We start from the raw sequence: 19,429 nt of genomic DNA on the forward strand, positions 1-19,429 counted from the left end.
TCACGGAATCATTGGACAACCTAGGTCGGTGTAAATATTTTTCAACATTAGATCTCAAGAGTGGGTACCATCAGATAGAAGTAAGTCCCAAGGATAGACCGAAGATGGCCTTTACAACAAGCCTTGGTCACTTTCAGTATTGCAGAATGCCATTTGGGTTGAAAAACTCTCCTGCTACTTTCTAGCGTCTGTTAGATGGTGTGCTTCAGGGACTGAAACCGAAGACTGCTATGGTATACCTCGATGATATTGTTACTTTTACGTGTAATATATAAGAGCATGTGGAACGACTGAACAAAGTATTTAGTAGGCTAAGAGCGGCAAATCTTAGGCTTAATGCCGAGAAATGTCAGTTTGCTCAGATGCAAGTGACTTATCTTGGGCATATTATCAGTCAGGATGGTGTAAGAACTAATCCTCGTCTAACGTCGGCTGTGCGTGATTTTCCAGTACCACAGACCACTAAACAAGTTTAGCAATATGTCGGTTTATGTAATTGCTACAGACGATACATAAAGGGGTTCGCTGAAATTGACATCCATTAACGAGATTGTTAAAGAAAGGTGTTAAGTTTGAATGGACAGCACAGTGTCAGGAGGCATTCGAGAAGCTCAAACAGATACTAACATCACACCCAGTGTTGATACTTCCTGATTTCGAACAAGAGTTCATACTATCTTGTGATGCTAGTAATATTGCTGTAGGTTGTATTCTTTCTCAGAGGGTTAATGGACAGGAACATCCAGTGGCTTATGCTTCCAGGCAACTAAATAAGGCAGAGAAGAATTATTGAACTACAGAGAAAGAAATGTTAGCAGTGATTTACAGTATCTCGTATTTTCGCTGTTATTTATATGGGCGTGAGTTCAAGGTGATTACAGATCACGCAGCATTGAAGGGGTTGTTGGGGTTGAAAGATTCTTCGAGTCGTTTAACGAGATGGGCACTGAAACTAAGTGAATTTGACTACGAGGTAATTCACAAACCAGGGGTAAAACATATGAATGCAGATGCACTTAGTAGAAAAATAGCAGCTGTACAAGTTGTGGGCATAAGTGAGAAGGAGTGGATGAAGGTACAAGCCACAGACAGAGAGTGTCAATTGTTCCAAACGCAACCGCAGTTTGAAATGCAGGATGGGTTGCTTTGCAGGAAGATGAAGTGCGGACTACGCGTCTTAGTACCGGAGTCGCTGAGGGAAAAAGTGTTGAAACAAGTGCACGACCATGTGTTGTCGGATCATGGTGGTAAAAGAACAACTGATAGACGGGTAGCTGAAAGGTTTTGGTGGAAGACATGTCGCAATGATGTAGAGCAGTATGTGCAAAATTGTATACCGTGTGCACAGAGAGCAGATGTAAGTCATCAGAAAATTCAGTTACAGAGACTACCTGAAGCGGATCGTCCACTCGCATTCATTCATAGGATTAGACGTAATCGGGGCTTTTAACAAGACCCAAGTGGGTAACCGATACATATTAACAATATTAGATCATTTTTCCCAATACCTGGTAATGGTAGCTATTCCAGATCAGAAGGCAAGCACTGTTGCGCGAGCCTTAGTAAATAACTGGTTGCTGAAGTATGGTGTGCCTGATACTATAATTACAGATCAGGGTAGTAATTTTATCGGAGCTGATGAAGCAGTTGTGCCGTTTATTGAAAGTTAAGAAATTGCGGACAAGCCCATTTCATCCTCAGTCGAATGGACGAACAGAACAGGTTCATAGGATGTTAGTTAAGATGGTGGTGGTGGTGGTGGTTATTGTTTAACGTCCTGTCGACAACGAGGTCATTAGAGACGGAGTGCAAGCTCAGGTTAGTGAAGGATTGGGGAGGAAATCGGCCGTGCCCTTTCAAAGGAACCATCCCGGCATTTGCGTGAAATGATTTAGGGAAATCACGGAAAACCTAAATCAGGATGGCTGGAGACGGGATTGAACCGTCGTCCTCCTGAATGCGAGTCCAGTGTGCTAACCACTGCGCCACCTCGCTCGGTGTTAGTTAAGATGATTAGTCATTATGTAAATTCAGAACGCACGGATTGGGACGTGTATTTAAATCTGTTGACAAGCACATATAACGCGAAAGTTCATACAGGAACGGGGCTCTCTCCGTATGAGGTAATTTATGGTCGGAAAATGCCATCACCATTTGATGTGCCCAAACCTCAGGTAGGTTCACAGGATGAGTCAGTGAAGAATTTCGCCAAGATATTGAGAGAGATTTGGCAAAGGGTACAGCGTGCTGATACTAAAGCTTTGGAGAAACAAGAGAGTATTGGGCAAAGAACAGGTAAACTGCCGCGATACAGAATTGGTCAATGGGTATTGTTGGCTAATCCTTATGTTCCAAAGGGTAAAACAAAGAAGTTTCTGACGAAATATTCTGGACGGTATCAGGTAAATGAAATAGTGTCTCCAGTGAACGTGAGGTTTCAGTTACCAACCAAGTCGTCAGTAGTTCATGTAAGTAGGATTAAGCTGTTTAAGGGTGCAGTGGATGCGTTACCGCAGATTCCTCCAGCAGTAACAAAGGGTGTGAGGGTACCAAAGCTACGAGGTGCATTCAAGTTCTAAGGCCTCCGATTTTTTTTCTAATTAACTACTCACCCGAAATCGATGAAACTGGCGTTACTTCTCGACGTAATGGCCCTGCAGACGTACACATTTTTCACAACGCTGATGCCATGATTCCATGGCAGCGGCGAAGGCTTCTTTAGGAGTCTGTTTTGACCACTGGAAAATCGCTGAGGCAATAGCAGCACGGCTGGTGAATGTGGGGACACGGAGAGTGTCTTTCATTGTTGGAAAAAGCCAAAAGTCACTAGGAGCCAGGTCAGGTGAGTAGGGAGCATGAGGAATCACTTCAGAGTTGTTATCACGAAGAAACTGTTGCGTAACGTCAGCTCGATGTGCGGGTGCGTTGTCTTGGTGAAACAGCACACGTGCAGCCCTTCCCGGACGTTTTGGTTGCAGTGCAGAAAGGAATTTGTTCTTCAAAACATTTTCGTAGGATGCACCTGTTACCGTAGTGCCCTTTGGAATGCAATGGGTAAGGATTACGCCCTCGCTGTCCCAGAACATGGACACCATCATTTTTTCAGCACTGGCGGTTACCCGAAATTTTTTTGGTGGCGGTGAATCTGTGTGCTTCCATTGAGTTGACTGGCACTTTGTTTCTGGATTGGAAAATGGCATCCACGTCTCATCCATTGTCACAACCGACGAATAGAAAGTCCCATTCATGCTGTCGTTGCACGTCAACATTTCTTGGCAACATGCCACATGGGCAGCCATGTGGTCGTCCGTCAGCATTCGTGGCACCCACCTGGATGACACTTTTCGCATTTTCAGGTCGTCATGCAGGATTGTGTGCACAGAACCCACAGAAATGCCAACTCTGGAGGCGATCTGTTCAACAGTCATTCGGTGATCCCCCAAAACAATTCTCTCCACTTTCTCAATCATTTCGTCAGACCGGCTTGTGCGAGCCCGAGGTTGTTTCGGTTTGTTGTCACACGATGTTCTGCCTTCATTAAACTGTCGCACCCACGAATGCACTTTCGACACATCCATAACTCCATCACCACATGTCTCCTTCAACTGTCGATGAATTTCAATTGGTTTCACACCACGCAAATTCAGAAAACGAATGATTGCACGCTGTTCAAGTAAGGAAAACGTCGCCATTTTAAGTATTTAAAACAGTTCTCATTCTCGCCACTGGTGGTAAAATTCCATCTGCCGTACGGTGCTGCCATCTCTGGGACGTATTGACAATGAACGCCGCCTCATTTTAAAACAATGCGCATGTTTCTATCTCTTTCCTGTGTGGAGAAAAAAAATCGGAGGCGTTAGAACTTGAATGCACCTCGTAAAAGAACAGCAGAGGAATGTTCCTTACGCACTTAGGTCTAGGGATAAGTAGATTAAGTGTCCTCGGGGAGGAACATGTATTTATTGTTATTAGGTAATATGGTATGTGTAGTTTTTACTTGTCATTTGTGTGTTTTAGATGTGGTAAGGAAGGGAGCGATTGACATGGCTTCCTATTCCTTCAGGTGCCATGCCAGGTTGTGGCCCGGTAAACTTTTGGTCAGTCTGGTACTGCTACACTGTTGCAGAAAGTTGGGAAGGGGGTGCAAGTGCAAACTCGGGAAGTGTTGTTAGTGTCAAGATGCAGGAGTGCTCATGTGGTAATGTCTACGGAAGATTTGACAGACTGTTTCAGGGAAAGTGTTTTTATTTGTCCAGCAAAGGAGGTGGCAACCCACAATCATTCGTGTGAGGTGCAGTTGTTCTTGGCGAATATGGGAACCTTAGAATGCGAAAAGAAGGTGCTACTTCCGAGACCGAAATTTCAGAAAGTTGGGGAACATTGGATTTACACTGTGTTCGAACTATAGACCGTAGTGGCCACTTGTTACAGAAATGGTACACTGACAGATATATCAAAGCTTGAATTGCAGGGCAGTGTGTTATTGATTAATGGCACTAGATGTGAAATAATGGGGAAGCATTTTCACCTACCATCTACTTTCACAGGTACAACAATGATTAACGTGACACACCCTATCTTGTATTATCCAGAGGAACCACCAAATATATTGCCTCGCCACATCCTAACGTTTATTAACGAGTCCTTGGATCCCACATTGCTACAATCTTTAAATAGCCTGATTATCACAGAAAAAGAGCAGATCTCAGTTAATCAACTACTGCAGCACATGCAGCAATATCGGGAGAAACGTAAGCAAAACACAATTATATTTGGTGTGTCAACGACTAGCATAATCTTGGTTCTAGTGTTTGTTTGTGCAACTTACTTTTGTATACAGAAAAATATGTCTCGTCCTGAAATAACAACCGTACATCAAATACCTATGGGATGGATCGGGATTAGTGGAACGTAATATAAATAGATAACCAATGACAAGATTGGAATCAGTATTAAGTGTAAACAGATTATTAGCGGATAAGAAAAGTTTGACAGTGTTGAAGGAGTAGTTGTAAGATACCTGTAGAGTGTAAGGAAGTATGGCGTGCACAACCAGTAAGACCAGAATTATAAAATTCGGGACGAATTTTCTTAAAGGATGGGGGATGTGTAGTGTCACGGAATAGTAAAGAGTTGCAAACGTGGAATATTGTCAAAGTTTTGCTGTCTATGCCGAGAGCCAGAGGATTGCGCATATATCGGAATGTGTCGTCACGCAGGGGCAATGGCCTGGTCACGCACAACAGGCGAAAGAGAACTGCTTAATACACGGGTTTGTGTTAGACGGACTTTTGTAGAGTGCACGACAGAGGTATAGCGTCAGCTGTACTGCATTTCACAACTTCGCGTAAGTCTGCTGCAACAACACGTAACTCTGTCGCAAGAACACCTAAGGGGCGAGTACGACAGATGAATCAGCAGTATAAGTGGAACGAATGCGGTCATTACAAACGACCATGACGTCAGGACGTCGCTCGTGCTTCCTTTAAATATGCCAGCTTTGATAGCAACAAGGCACTCACACTCGCAGTTAGATGTGTACTGGGTCGCTGCGTAGCGCTCATCTCAGTGATAGAGATGTTAATCTTTATTAAGGAGGTGTTGCAGTAAGGGGCGGCCCATCCAGCAGCAGACGTGAGGGGACAGTACCAGCTCTGGTCCTCTCTGCTGCGGCTGTCAATCATCAACCCAGGATTAGCAGACATCGCGACAGACTCGCTCGCCGCCAATGCTGACCACATCAGAGAGCCGTTGTCAAGATCGTGCGGGGCCTAGGCCCTGTGCATCCGCCATCACAACCGGGTGAGCCGATGACGCTGGGGGACTGCAGCCCGTTCTGCCCGTCCACCGCGGACGAGCCACCAGGAGGAGCAGAAGGGAAGAAGACGGGGTGGGATAGAGTACACTCCGCACTACAAGAACGCTTCTCGTGCCGACAGCACCAGGACTCCAACCCGGAGCCTTCACGTGCAGCTGCTTGCTGTTTGCCGCCGAGCCGGTCGCCACCAACCACGGGCGGCTGAAGTAAGGGCATTCCTCCGCTACGTCACAGCACGTGGCACTGCGCTAGCAAGACTGGTGCGGCCCGGATCTGGTGTCATCGCTACGAGTCAGCGAGGACTCGGGGAAGGTCGTTGATATCACCAAGCCACATTGTACTCGGCAGGAATAAAGTTGTTATGACTTAATAACCACTACACGCCACTTTGGCGTTTCTGACGCTTCTACAGCCATTTCCTAGCATCCTGACAACTGGAGAGGTCGCCACTCGGCCATCCAGTCCACCATAGGTGACTGGGACCACCGGGGTGCCTACAGATTTGGTGTTAGAAGTGGTCGCGCCCTCCGCCTATAGAGAGGAATTGTTACCGTTGTGGGAGGAAAGGCCACGTGAAGGCTCAATGCAGACAGCCGCAGTGATATGCTTGTAAATACTACGGTCACAAGGCAAACGAGTGTCGTAGTAAGCAGAATGGTAACGGGAATAAACAGGAAAAAGCGTTAAACGGGAACGGGAGTGTTTCGTCTGTCGGAAGACATTCCCGGTAAGCAGAAGTATGCTGAAAACTAGTACAGTGACGGATTGTTGCTTGATGGGTGTTGTAAGGAATAACAGATGTAAGTTTTTGATTGATACAGGGGTACATGTATCTGTTGCTAGTCTAGACCTTGTGGGTAGGAGAAGACTAGGTACTCCTAGGTATAGATTACGTGGAGTAGGGAATAATGAGTTGCAATCATTGGGTACAACACAGCTCATTTTTAAGATTGGAACTGTAGGGTTCGGAGAGAAAATGGAAGTGTTGCCAACTGTGGGACAAGGGTATTCTGTGATTCTCGGACTGGACTTTCTCAATATACACCATGCCAAAATTAATCTTTCACAGCGTACAGTTGAACTTAGTGGGAACTTGTTTTCAATGGGTACAACAGCTACGTCGCGAGGTGCATCCGTTGCTAAGATGTCACCAATTGAACTGCGTACAAGGGCATTAAAGATTATTATGCATGTCAAAGTGCCTTCGGGTACAGGGAATTTAGTTTGGTTGTCAGTAGGTACCGATGTACCACAGCAGAAACTATGTGTGGTGGAGCCACTGCAGAGCAATGAAGCATTGGATGAAATGTAAAGTTTTATTAGGAGGAGCGTTGCGCACGTAACGGATATAAATGGGGAACTGATGATTCCGGTCAGTGTAGATAATTTTGGGGCAGATGAAGTGGATCTCCCAAAGGGTTTAGTGGTTGGAAATACTCGACGATGAGGATATAGGTGAATTCCAAGGTGATTATAACGTCAAGCAAACCGTCAAGGCATCTGTACTACGTGATAAGATTCGTCATTTGGAGAATGGTGATCGGAAAGCTATGGAAGCTTTGTTATTAGAGCATTTAGATTTGTTTAATTCAGAAGGTCCAGTACCAGCAACTCCTATTACACAGCACCGTATACCGACTGGCGATAGTCCACCGGTCTATAGAAAACCATACAGGATAGCGAAACGCCTACAACCACTAGTGGAAGAATTTATTAATCAACAGCTAAGGGACAGTATTATAGAGAACAGTGAAAGCCTGTGGTCTGCAACATAGTGGTAGTTCCTAAGAAGTCATTGGACGGTACTAAAAAGTATAGGTCTTGTTGTGACTATCGTTTTTTGAACGCACGAACTGTAACAGATGCGTATCCAATATCGAACATCACGGAATCATTGGACAACCTAGGTCGGTGTAAATATTTTTCAACATTAGATCTCAAGAGTGGGTACCATCAGATAGAAGTAAGTCCCAAGGATAGACCGAAGATGGCCTTTACAACAAGCCTTGGTCACTTTCAGTATTGCAGAATGCCATTTGGGTTGAAAAACTCTCCTGCTACTTTCTAGCGTCTGTTAGATGGTGTGCTTCAGGGACTGAAACCGAAGACTGCTATGGTATACCTCGATGATATTGTTACTTTTACGTGTAATATATAAGAGCATGTGGAACGACTGAACAAAGTATTTAGTAGGCTAAGAGCGGCAAATCTTAGGCTTAATGCCGAGAAATGTCAGTTTGCTCAGATGCAAGTGACTTATCTTGGGCATATTATCAGTCAGGATGGTGTAAGAACTAATCCTCGTCTAACGTCGGCTGTGCGTGATTTTCCAGTACCACAGACCACTAAACAAGTTTAGCAATATGTCGGTTTATGTAATTGCTACAGACGATACATAAAGGGGTTCGCTGAAATTGACATCCATTAACGAGATTGTTAAAGAAAGGTGTTAAGTTTGAATGGACAGCACAGTGTCAGGAGGCATTCGAGAAGCTCAAACAGATACTAACATCACACCCAGTGTTGATACTTCCTGATTTCGAACAAGAGTTCATACTATCTTGTGATGCTAGTAATATTGCTGTAGGTTGTATTCTTTCTCAGAGGGTTAATGGACAGGAACATCCAGTGGCTTATGCTTCCAGGCAACTAAATAAGGCAGAGAAGAATTATTGAACTACAGAGAAAGAAATGTTAGCAGTGATTTACAGTATCTCGTATTTTCGCTGTTATTTATATGGGCGTGAGTTCAAGGTGATTACAGATCACGCAGCATTGAAGGGGTTGTTGGGGTTGAAAGATTCTTCGAGTCGTTTAACGAGATGGGCACTGAAACTAAGTGAATTTGACTACGAGGTAATTCACAAACCAGGGGTAAAACATATGAATGCAGATGCACTTAGTAGAAAAATAGCAGCTGTACAAGTTGTGGGCATAAGTGAGAAGGAGTGGATGAAGGTACAAGCCACAGACAGAGAGTGTCAATTGTTCCAAACGCAACCGCAGTTTGAAATGCAGGATGGGTTGCTTTGCAGGAAGATGAAGTGCGGACTACGCGTCTTAGTACCGGAGTCGCTGAGGGAAAAAGTGTTGAAACAAGTGCACGACCATGTGTTGTCGGATCATGGTGGTAAAAGAACAACTGATAGACGGGTAGCTGAAAGGTTTTGGTGGAAGACATGTCGCAATGATGTAGAGCAGTATGTGCAAAATTGTATACCGTGTGCACAGAGAGCAGATGTAAGTCATCAGAAAATTCAGTTACAGAGACTACCTGAAGCGGATCGTCCACTCGCATTCATTCATAGGATTAGACGTAATCGGGGCTTTTAACAAGACCCAAGTGGGTAACCGATACATATTAACAATATTAGATCATTTTTCCCAATACCTGGTAATGGTAGCTATTCCAGATCAGAAGGCAAGCACTGTTGCGCGAGCCTTAGTAAATAACTGGTTGCTGAAGTATGGTGTGCCTGATACTATAATTACAGATCAGGGTAGTAATTTTATCGGAGCTGATGAAGCAGTTGTGCCGTTTATTGAAAGTTAAGAAATTGCGGACAAGCCCATTTCATCCTCAGTCGAATGGACGAACAGAACAGGTTCATAGGATGTTAGTTAAGATGGTGGTGGTGGTGGTGGTTATTGTTTAACGTCCTGTCGACAACGAGGTCATTAGAGACGGAGTGCAAGCTCAGGTTAGTGAAGGATTGGGGAGGAAATCGGCCGTGCCCTTTCAAAGGAACCATCCCGGCATTTGCGTGAAATGATTTAGGGAAATCACGGAAAACCTAAATCAGGATGGCTGGAGACGGGATTGAACCGTCGTCCTCCTGAATGCGAGTCCAGTGTGCTAACCACTGCGCCACCTCGCTCGGTGTTAGTTAAGATGATTAGTCATTATGTAAATTCAGAACGCACGGATTGGGACGTGTATTTAAATCTGTTGACAAGCACATATAACGCGAAAGTTCATACAGGAACGGGGCTCTCTCCGTATGAGGTAATTTATGGTCGGAAAATGCCATCACCATTTGATGTGCCCAAACCTCAGGTAGGTTCACAGGATGAGTCAGTGAAGAATTTCGCCAAGATATTGAGAGAGATTTGGCAAAGGGTACAGCGTGCTGATACTAAAGCTTTGGAGAAACAAGAGAGTATTGGGCAAAGAACAGGTAAACTGCCGCGATACAGAATTGGTCAATGGGTATTGTTGGCTAATCCTTATGTTCCAAAGGGTAAAACAAAGAAGTTTCTGACGAAATATTCTGGACGGTATCAGGTAAATGAAATAGTGTCTCCAGTGAACGTGAGGTTTCAGTTACCAACCAAGTCGTCAGTAGTTCATGTAAGTAGGATTAAGCTGTTTAAGGGTGCAGTGGATGCGTTACCGCAGATTCCTCCAGCAGTAACAAAGGGTGTGAGGGTACCAAAGCTACGAGGTGCATTCAAGTTCTAAGGCCTCCGATTTTTTTTCTAATTAACTACTCACCCGAAATCGATGAAACTGGCGTTACTTCTCGACGTAATGGCCCTGCAGACGTACACATTTTTCACAACGCTGATGCCATGATTCCATGGCAGCGGCGAAGGCTTCTTTAGGAGTCTGTTTTGACCACTGGAAAATCGCTGAGGCAATAGCAGCACGGCTGGTGAATGTGGGGACACGGAGAGTGTCTTTCATTGTTGGAAAAAGCCAAAAGTCACTAGGAGCCAGGTCAGGTGAGTAGGGAGCATGAGGAATCACTTCAGAGTTGTTATCACGAAGAAACTGTTGCGTAACGTCAGCTCGATGTGCGGGTGCGTTGTCTTGGTGAAACAGCACACGTGCAGCCCTTCCCGGACGTTTTGGTTGCAGTGCAGAAAGGAATTTGTTCTTCAAAACATTTTCGTAGGATGCACCTGTTACCGTAGTGCCCTTTGGAATGCAATGGGTAAGGATTACGCCCTCGCTGTCCCAGAACATGGACACCATCATTTTTTCAGCACTGGCGGTTACCCGAAATTTTTTTGGTGGCGGTGAATCTGTGTGCTTCCATTGAGTTGACTGGCACTTTGTTTCTGGATTGGAAAATGGCATCCACGTCTCATCCATTGTCACAACCGACGAATAGAAAGTCCCATTCATGCTGTCGTTGCACGTCAACATTTCTTGGCAACATGCCACATGGGCAGCCATGTGGTCGTCCGTCAGCATTCGTGGCACCCACCTGGATGACACTTTTCGCATTTTCAGGTCGTCATGCAGGATTGTGTGCACAGAACCCACAGAAATGCCAACTCTGGAGGCGATCTGTTCAACAGTCATTCGGTGATCCCCCAAAACAATTCTCTCCACTTTCTCAATCATTTCGTCAGACCGGCTTGTGCGAGCCCGAGGTTGTTTCGGTTTGTTGTCACACGATGTTCTGCCTTCATTAAACTGTCGCACCCACGAATGCACTTTCGACACATCCATAACTCCATCACCACATGTCTCCTTCAACTGTCGATGAATTTCAATTGGTTTCACACCACGCAAATTCAGAAAACGAATGATTGCACGCTGTTCAAGTAAGGAAAACGTCGCCATTTTAAGTATTTAAAACAGTTCTCATTCTCGCCACTGGTGGTAAAATTCCATCTGCCGTACGGTGCTGCCATCTCTGGGACGTATTGACAATGAACGCCGCCTCATTTTAAAACAATGCGCATGTTTCTATCTCTTTCCTGTGTGGAGAAAAAAAATCGGAGGCGTTAGAACTTGAATGCACCTCGTAAAAGAACAGCAGAGGAATGTTCCTTACGCACTTAGGTCTAGGGATAAGTAGATTAAGTGTCCTCGGGGAGGAACATGTATTTATTGTTATTAGGTAATATGGTATGTGTAGTTTTTACTTGTCATTTGTGTGTTTTAGATGTGGTAAGGAAGGGAGCGATTGACATGGCTTCCTATTCCTTCAGGTGCCATGCCAGGTTGTGGCCCGGTAAACTTTTGGTCAGTCTGGTACTGCTACACTGTTGCAGAAAGTTGGGAAGGGGGTGCAAGTGCAAACTCGGGAAGTGTTGTTAGTGTCAAGATGCAGGAGTGCTCATGTGGTAATGTCTACGGAAGATTTGACAGACTGTTTCAGGGAAAGTGTTTTTATTTGTCCAGCAAAGGAGGTGGCAACCCACAATCATTCGTGTGAGGTGCAGTTGTTCTTGGCGAATATGGGAACCTTAGAATGCGAAAAGAAGGTGCTACTTCCGAGACCGAAATTTCAGAAAGTTGGGGAACATTGGATTTACACTGTGTTCGAACTATAGACCGTAGTGGCCACTTGTTACAGAAATGGTACACTGACAGATATATCAAAGCTTGAATTGCAGGGCAGTGTGTTATTGATTAATGGCACTAGATGTGAAATAATGGGGAAGCATTTTCACCTACCATCTACTTTCACAGGTACAACAATGATTAACGTGACACACCCTATCTTGTATTATCCAGAGGAACCACCAAATATATTGCCTCGCCACATCCTAACGTTTATTAACGAGTCCTTGGATCCCACATTGCTACAATCTTTAAATAGCCTGATTATCACAGAAAAAGAGCAGATCTCAGTTAATCAACTACTGCAGCACATGCAGCAATATCGGGAGAAACGTAAGCAAAACACAATTATATTTGGTGTGTCAACGACTAGCATAATCTTGGTTCTAGTGTTTGTTTGTGCAACTTACTTTTGTATACAGAAAAATATGTCTCGTCCTGAAATAACAACCGTACATCAAATACCTATGGGATGGATCGGGATTAGTGGAACGTAATATAAATAGATAACCAATGACAAGATTGGAATCAGTATTAAGTGTAAACAGATTATTAGCGGATAAGAAAAGTTTGACAGTGTTGAAGGAGTAGTTGTAAGATACCTGTAGAGTGTAAGGAAGTATGGCGTGCACAACCAGTAAGACCAGAATTATAAAATTCGGGACGAATTTTCTTAAAGGATGGGGGATGTGTAGTGTCACGGAATAGTAAAGAGTTGCAAACGTGGAATATTGTCAAAGTTTTGCTGTCTATGCCGAGAGCCAGAGGATTGCGCATATATCGGAATGTGTCGTCACGCAGGGGCAATGGCCTGGTCACGCACAACAGGCGAAAGAGAACTGCTTAATACACGGGTTTGTGTTAGACGGACTTTTGTAGAGTGCACGACAGAGGTATAGCGTCAGCTGTACTGCATTTCACAACTTCGCGTAAGTCTGCTGCAACAACACGTAACTCTGTCGCAAGAACACCTAAGGGGCGAGTACGACAGATGAATCAGCAGTATAAGTGGAACGAATGCGGTCATTACAAACGACCATGACGTCAGGACGTCGCTCGTGCTTCCTTTAAATATGCCAGCTTTGATAGCAACAAGGCACTCACACTCGCACTCGCAGTTAAGACTTGCAGTTAGATGTGTATTGGGTCGCTGCGTAGTGCTCAGCTCGGTGATAGAGATGTTAATCTTTATTAAGGAGATGTTGCAGTAAGGGCGGCCCATCCAGCAGCAGACGTGAGGGGACAGTACCAGCTCTGGTCCTCTCTGCTGCCGCTGTCAATCAGCCAAATGTTTCATTCAGCATCTCTCTGTTTGTGGCCCTATGCTTTATTTTACACCCGTTACGTGGTAATCTTTGTTTCTTTAGAAATTTTTTTATAGTGACCGTAGACCATGGAGGTTCCCTCCCATTACAGATTGTTCTACTGGGTAAATATCTATCCAGGGCATCATCAACTATTCTTTTAAACTTGGGCCATAGTTCCCTATATGCTCCTGACCTGTGCTGAAAGTTTCAAGTTCCTCATTGAGGTATGACACTACTGATATTTGTTCTAGTTTACTGAACGTTTGTATCTTTTCAGTTGGCCTTTGTACTTTTCTAATCATTGTTGTCACAACTGCTTCATGGTCACTGATACTAATTTTGATGTGGACATCCTCAAAGAGGTCAGGTCTATTTGTTGCCATTAGATCCAATATATTTCTATCCTGAGTGGGGTTCTGAGCTATCTGTACTAGGTAGTTTTCAGAGAAGGCATTTAGTAATGTTTCACAGGATGTCTTATCACACCCACCACTAACAAAATAGTTATTTTCCCAATTAATTGTTGGATGATTGAAGTCGCCACTAATGATTACAGTGTGACTGGAAAACTTATGTACAAATGAACTGAGGTTTTCTGTAAAGTTTTCGGTTACATCAGGAGGTCAATCTGGTGGGCAATAGAAGGATCAATTATTATATGGCCACCCATGATACTGTAGGCACCCTGGTGGTCCCGTTCGCCTACGGTGGATGCCTTCAATGACTGCCATAGCTGAATACTTTCAAATAATCTTTCACACAACTCAAAGAAATTCTGGTTGTATGTAAAGGCTGTTAGCATCCAGTCCCTAGGAAATGAGACAGGAACTGAAATTGAGGACAGCAAAGCAAAAGCTGAAATGCTTAATTCATTTTCAAATGTTCCTTTACAAAGGAAAACCCAGGACAACTGCCCAATTTAATAACTGTAACACTGAAAAGATGAATGAAACAAATATTAGTGTCAGTGGTGTTGAGAATCAGTTTAAATCATTACACCTGAACAAAGCTCCAGGGTCTGATGAAACTCCTATCGGATTCTATAATGAACTTGTGGCTGAATTAGCCCCTCTTCTAAATATCGTCTATTGTAAAACCCTCTAACAAAAAACTGTGCCCAGTGCATGGAAAAATAGCACAAGTCATACCCATCTACAAGAAGGATAGAAGTGATAAACAAAACTACAGTCCAGTATCCTTTACATCGATTTGTTGTAGAATCTTGGAACATTTTCTGAGCTCAAACATAAGGAGGTAACAGAATGACCTCCTCAATGCCATCCAGCATGTATTCCGGAAACATCGATCATGTGAAACCCAAATCGCACTTTTCTCACAAGACATACTGAAAGCTTTGGATCAAGGCAATCAGGTAGATGCAGTATTTCTTGATTTCAGAAAAGCACTTGACTAAGTACCACACTTACGCTTACTGTCAAGAGCGCAATCATAAGGGGTATCAAGTGAAATTTGTGGCTAGACTGAGGACTTTTTGGCAGGGAGGACGCAGCACGTTATTTTGGATGAAGAGATATCGTCAGATGTAGAAGTAACTTCGAGTGTACCCCAGAGAAGTGGGTTGGGTCCCTTGCTGTTCATGTTTTATATTAATTACCTTGCAGACAATATTAATAGTAATGTAAGGCTCTTTGCAGATGATGCAGTTGTCTATAATGAAGTATTATCTGAAAGAAGCTGCATAAATATTCAGTCAGATCTTGATAAGCTCTCAAAGTGCTGCAGAGATTAGCAACTTGCTTTAAATGTTCAGAAATGTCAAATTTTGCACTTCACAAAATGAAAAAACATAGTATCCTATGACTATAATATCAATGAGTCACTGCTGGAATCAACCAACTCATACAAATACCTGGTTGTAACATTTTGTAGGAATATGAAATGGAATGACCACATAGGTTCAGTCAAGGGTTAACCAGGCGGTAGGCTTTGGTTCATTGGTAGAATACTGGGGAAGTGCAATCAGTCTACAAAGAAGATTGCTTACAAATCACACGTGTGACCCATCCTACAATATTGCTCAAGTGTGTGGGACACATACCAAATAGGACTAACAGGGGATACTGAACATGTAGAGTGTAGGGCAGCTTGGTCACGGGTTTGTTTAATCCGTGGGAGAGAGTCTCAGAGATACTGAAAGAACGGAACTGGAAGACTCTTGAAGATAGACATAAACTATCCTGAGAAAATCTATTAAAGTTTCACGAACCGGCTTTCAATGATGACTCTAGGCATATACTACAACCTCCTACATATATCTCAAATGGGAATCATGGGAATAAGACTAGAATAATAACTGCATGCAGAGAGACATTTAATCATTCTTCTGCACTCCATTCGAAATGAAGGGGGAAGAAACTCTAATGACTGGTGCAATGGGACGTACCCTCTGTCATGTACCTCATGATGATTTGCAGAGTACAGATGTAGATGACTAGCTTTCAGCAAGATTTATAACAGAAGGTTCCATAATACTGTCCCTACCAATTTGTCTGTGGTAATCTTCATTCTGAAGTTTCTCTGTGTCTCTTACACAGCTGCCCAAGTGGATGTTTAAATTCTGTCTATTACCTCGTGCTTAAGTCTCTCAACATCTGCTGTTTTAAACATATTGTTCTTTTCCATAATACGTGTGTTCATGTAAACCCATAACAATAATATGGGGTCAATCTAACAATACGGTGTCAACACTGCTTTGCAATTTTGTCTATCCCATAAAGTCTGTATGCAGGCTTGTGGGCACTGACAAGAACCAGCAATTCTGCTATGGTATGTGACAAAACTTAAAGTATTCCATTAGATGATATCCACACTATACTGAATGCATGGCTGGAGCTTCATTCACTTGCACTGAGTATATGCTTGCATTATCCATGACAATAACCGAACATGCAGGGATATACGGCAACAATTGTTCTTTAAACCACAGTTTCAAGAACTTTGCATCATTTCAGAATGGTAATCTTGAGAATTCTTAGACTCTGATGCCTTAAAAATCAACATTCAGTTTCTGCTGCTCCCAGGTGAAGAACTGTAATTCTATAATCTGCACCAACTGGAACTTTTTATCCAACGTCCCAATTGCTTATCTTCCAGCAGATAGCCCTAGCATGCTTTTGACTGACGGAAGTATCATCTACATAATAAATCTGAGACATGCTAAATTGTCTGATCTCCTGCACTGATTAGTAATTTCCTCCTGTCATTCATTTTCTGATATCTGAACCCTATGTCTTTCTGTATCCTCAATATGGTCCATTCGCTTCCATCAAAAATTTCAGCTTCCTTAATGGGCGAAGCTAATTTTTCTGCTGTTAGATATTCCCCTTCAGCATACATGCTGAATACTATGGGCCGCAAAAAGTGTTTTGCAACATCTACTAGCTTACCCACTTCTTTTTTTCGGTTGCGTTGCTTGCCTGGTGACATCAAAACAGGTGAGCCATAGGCTTGCATAGATGCCGTAGCTTCACTGGATATCCTCTGAATGGTCTTCACAATCCAGTACCGCACATTTCAGCTAGTTGCTCCTGGAATTTGGCAACCGAGTGACACATGTCTTGGGCTGGTGTGCATTCAGCAGAAGACTGTCTTTTAAAGTAAAGACACAAAACACTATTCCTCTTGCTTTAGGCAGCACTTGGCATGATTGCTTACCATCACTCATAATTAACATTATGACGGCAAAATAATCACCAAGTACAGAACACTATGACGGAAAACACCACTAAACTTTATGAATACAGCATGATGCACAAGAAATGTAGACAAAATGTCCTGAGGCATGACTGGCTGTGAGTCACTTGGCACACACCCACACGTTTCTGCGCATCGGACCTTGTACAGCCTCCGTAGCTGCACTCCACTCTAAATTCTGAGTACTTGTCCAGTATTTAGAGTCCTTACCTAGTAGGCATGACAGCAGATATCAACTAATAGTGTCTGCAAAGAACAGACTAGCATGGGGAGCTGCAGAAAAGATTATTTGGACTGAACACTGCAGCAATTACAGTTCTGTAAAACCCATGCTGCAATGTAACGAGACACTTAGAAAACTTAAGCGGAAATCTTTGAATGAGAAGTGACAATTTTTCTCACAAAACCAGCATTTCAGAAAGTCTACAAAACAATCCCGTTACCTCCATCACATATGTCCTGTACGGTTCATAAGAAAAGACAATATTATCCGATTCATATGTGAATTGAACAGGACAAAATTGCACTAATATTGGCATGAAGTACCATCTGCTATGCAACATACAATGGCTTGTTGCGTAAACATGTAGATATGGGATTCAAACTTGAGAACTTCCACAGATTCTCTCCATTCACTCACTACTGCGACATATCTATAGATAATTGAGGTTTACTCCATTTGCACAAAAAATGCTGCACCTTCTTGGAATGGATTTTTAGGGCATGAATTTGTTCATTTTTATGCAAAGAAAGACAGCCACATCTAGCCTTTTCTTAGAGGAAGTTGAAACACCGATATGATGCAATTAATTTATACAACACTTGACTGCACGTGATTTATCTCAGACAGTGTTTGCTATGTTAAGTGCGAGTTGCTGGACAACATAATTGCAGTAGCATTAAGGACTTGTCAAAAAATATAAAATGTACAAAATATATAATTAGCAAAACGAACAATTTCAATCACAAACTTGACAGGGAATGGAAACTTTTATAAATCTTAATTGGCAACCTTGCAAAGAATGTTAAGTCATTTGCCCAGTTAACGTTTAGGTAAAGATAGTGTCCAAGTTCTTATTTACGAAGCAATGCCTCTTCCAAGCATGCTTTTGAAGAACAGTGTTCCGAAATCATATTTTCACTTTTGGAAGGAGTTCAACCATAAGAAATTTCTTGGATGAACAAGTGGTTGCAATGAGCATATCAATTTTAAAATGTGAACATAAAGTTTTAAAGTAAACAATGCAAAATCCAGGATCGAACATCGTCATTATGAAAAGGACTGATCACTATCCCCCATATAGTGGAGATGCTGAGTCACAGACAAGCACAACAAAAAGACTGCTAAACAAGCACACTTCTGGCCAAAAGGCATTCTTCTGAAATAGACAACACACACACACACACACACACACACACACACACACACACACACACACGAGCACTGTCTCTGACTGGCAGTCGTGGACATGTGTGTGCACACGCACTCTGTCTACTTCAGAAGAAGTAGACAGCCAAAAGCTTATACTTCTTTAAAGTCTTTTTGTTGTGCCTGTCTGCGACTCCACATCTCCAATTTATGGTTAGTAGCAATCTATTCTTTTCATAATATTGTCAACGTTTAAAAGTAGCAGTAAAAACATAGCAATGAGAGTCGCTCTAGGCATCCAGCAGCACTTTCAACTTTGGTGTTGCAGACCAATATTGATTCATTTATTGAAGATGACCTATGACTTACCGTTGAACAAATTGCTGGAAAATGTCAAGTAGGTGTTGGCACAACTCATTCCCCCATTCAAAACAAACTACCATTAGACTTGGGCTTTTGCACCAAGCTCAAAAATCGTTTCAAGTCCAAAGGGAACGCTTTTTTGAACAGGATTGTAACACACAATGAAACTTGGATACATAATTTCATTAGTTAAGTTTATGTAAGCACGAAAACATTCAGTGGAAACACAATGGATAAGCTTTCCATAAGAGATTGAAAACACAATCATCAGCTGGTAAGATCATGTTAACTGTCTTTAGGAGTGTCTATGATCCAATTTCCTATGATTCTTTGGAGGAACAACACACTGTCAACAGCTTATACCAATCACGCATGACTGCGAACAAAGTCAAGCCCGCACTTAAAAGGAAACATGTGAGATAGCAAAGGAAAGGTATGCTGCTTCTTCCGGACAATACCAGACCTACTACCGCACAAATGATGCAGGAAATTTCAAAAAGTGGGTTGGGAGCTCCTAGCTCATCCATCTTACAATTCTGACCTTGCCCGTTTGGATT

The 19,429-nt window shown here is 43.0% G+C and overlaps 1 protein-coding gene across 1 annotated transcript in view; it reads right to left on the reverse strand.

Moving 5' to 3' along the window:
• The window catches only part of LOC124776873 (ATP-dependent RNA helicase DDX54), a 138,297-nt gene that overhangs the window by 59,752 nt on the left and 59,116 nt on the right, over window positions 1-19,429 (reverse strand). The gene's annotated exons all lie outside the window — the stretch shown is intronic.

The sequence above is a fragment of the Schistocerca piceifrons genome, chromosome 2 (genome assembly GCF_021461385.2).
Source record: "Schistocerca piceifrons isolate TAMUIC-IGC-003096 chromosome 2, iqSchPice1.1, whole genome shotgun sequence".
NCBI lineage: Eukaryota > Metazoa > Arthropoda > Insecta > Orthoptera > Acrididae > Schistocerca > Schistocerca piceifrons.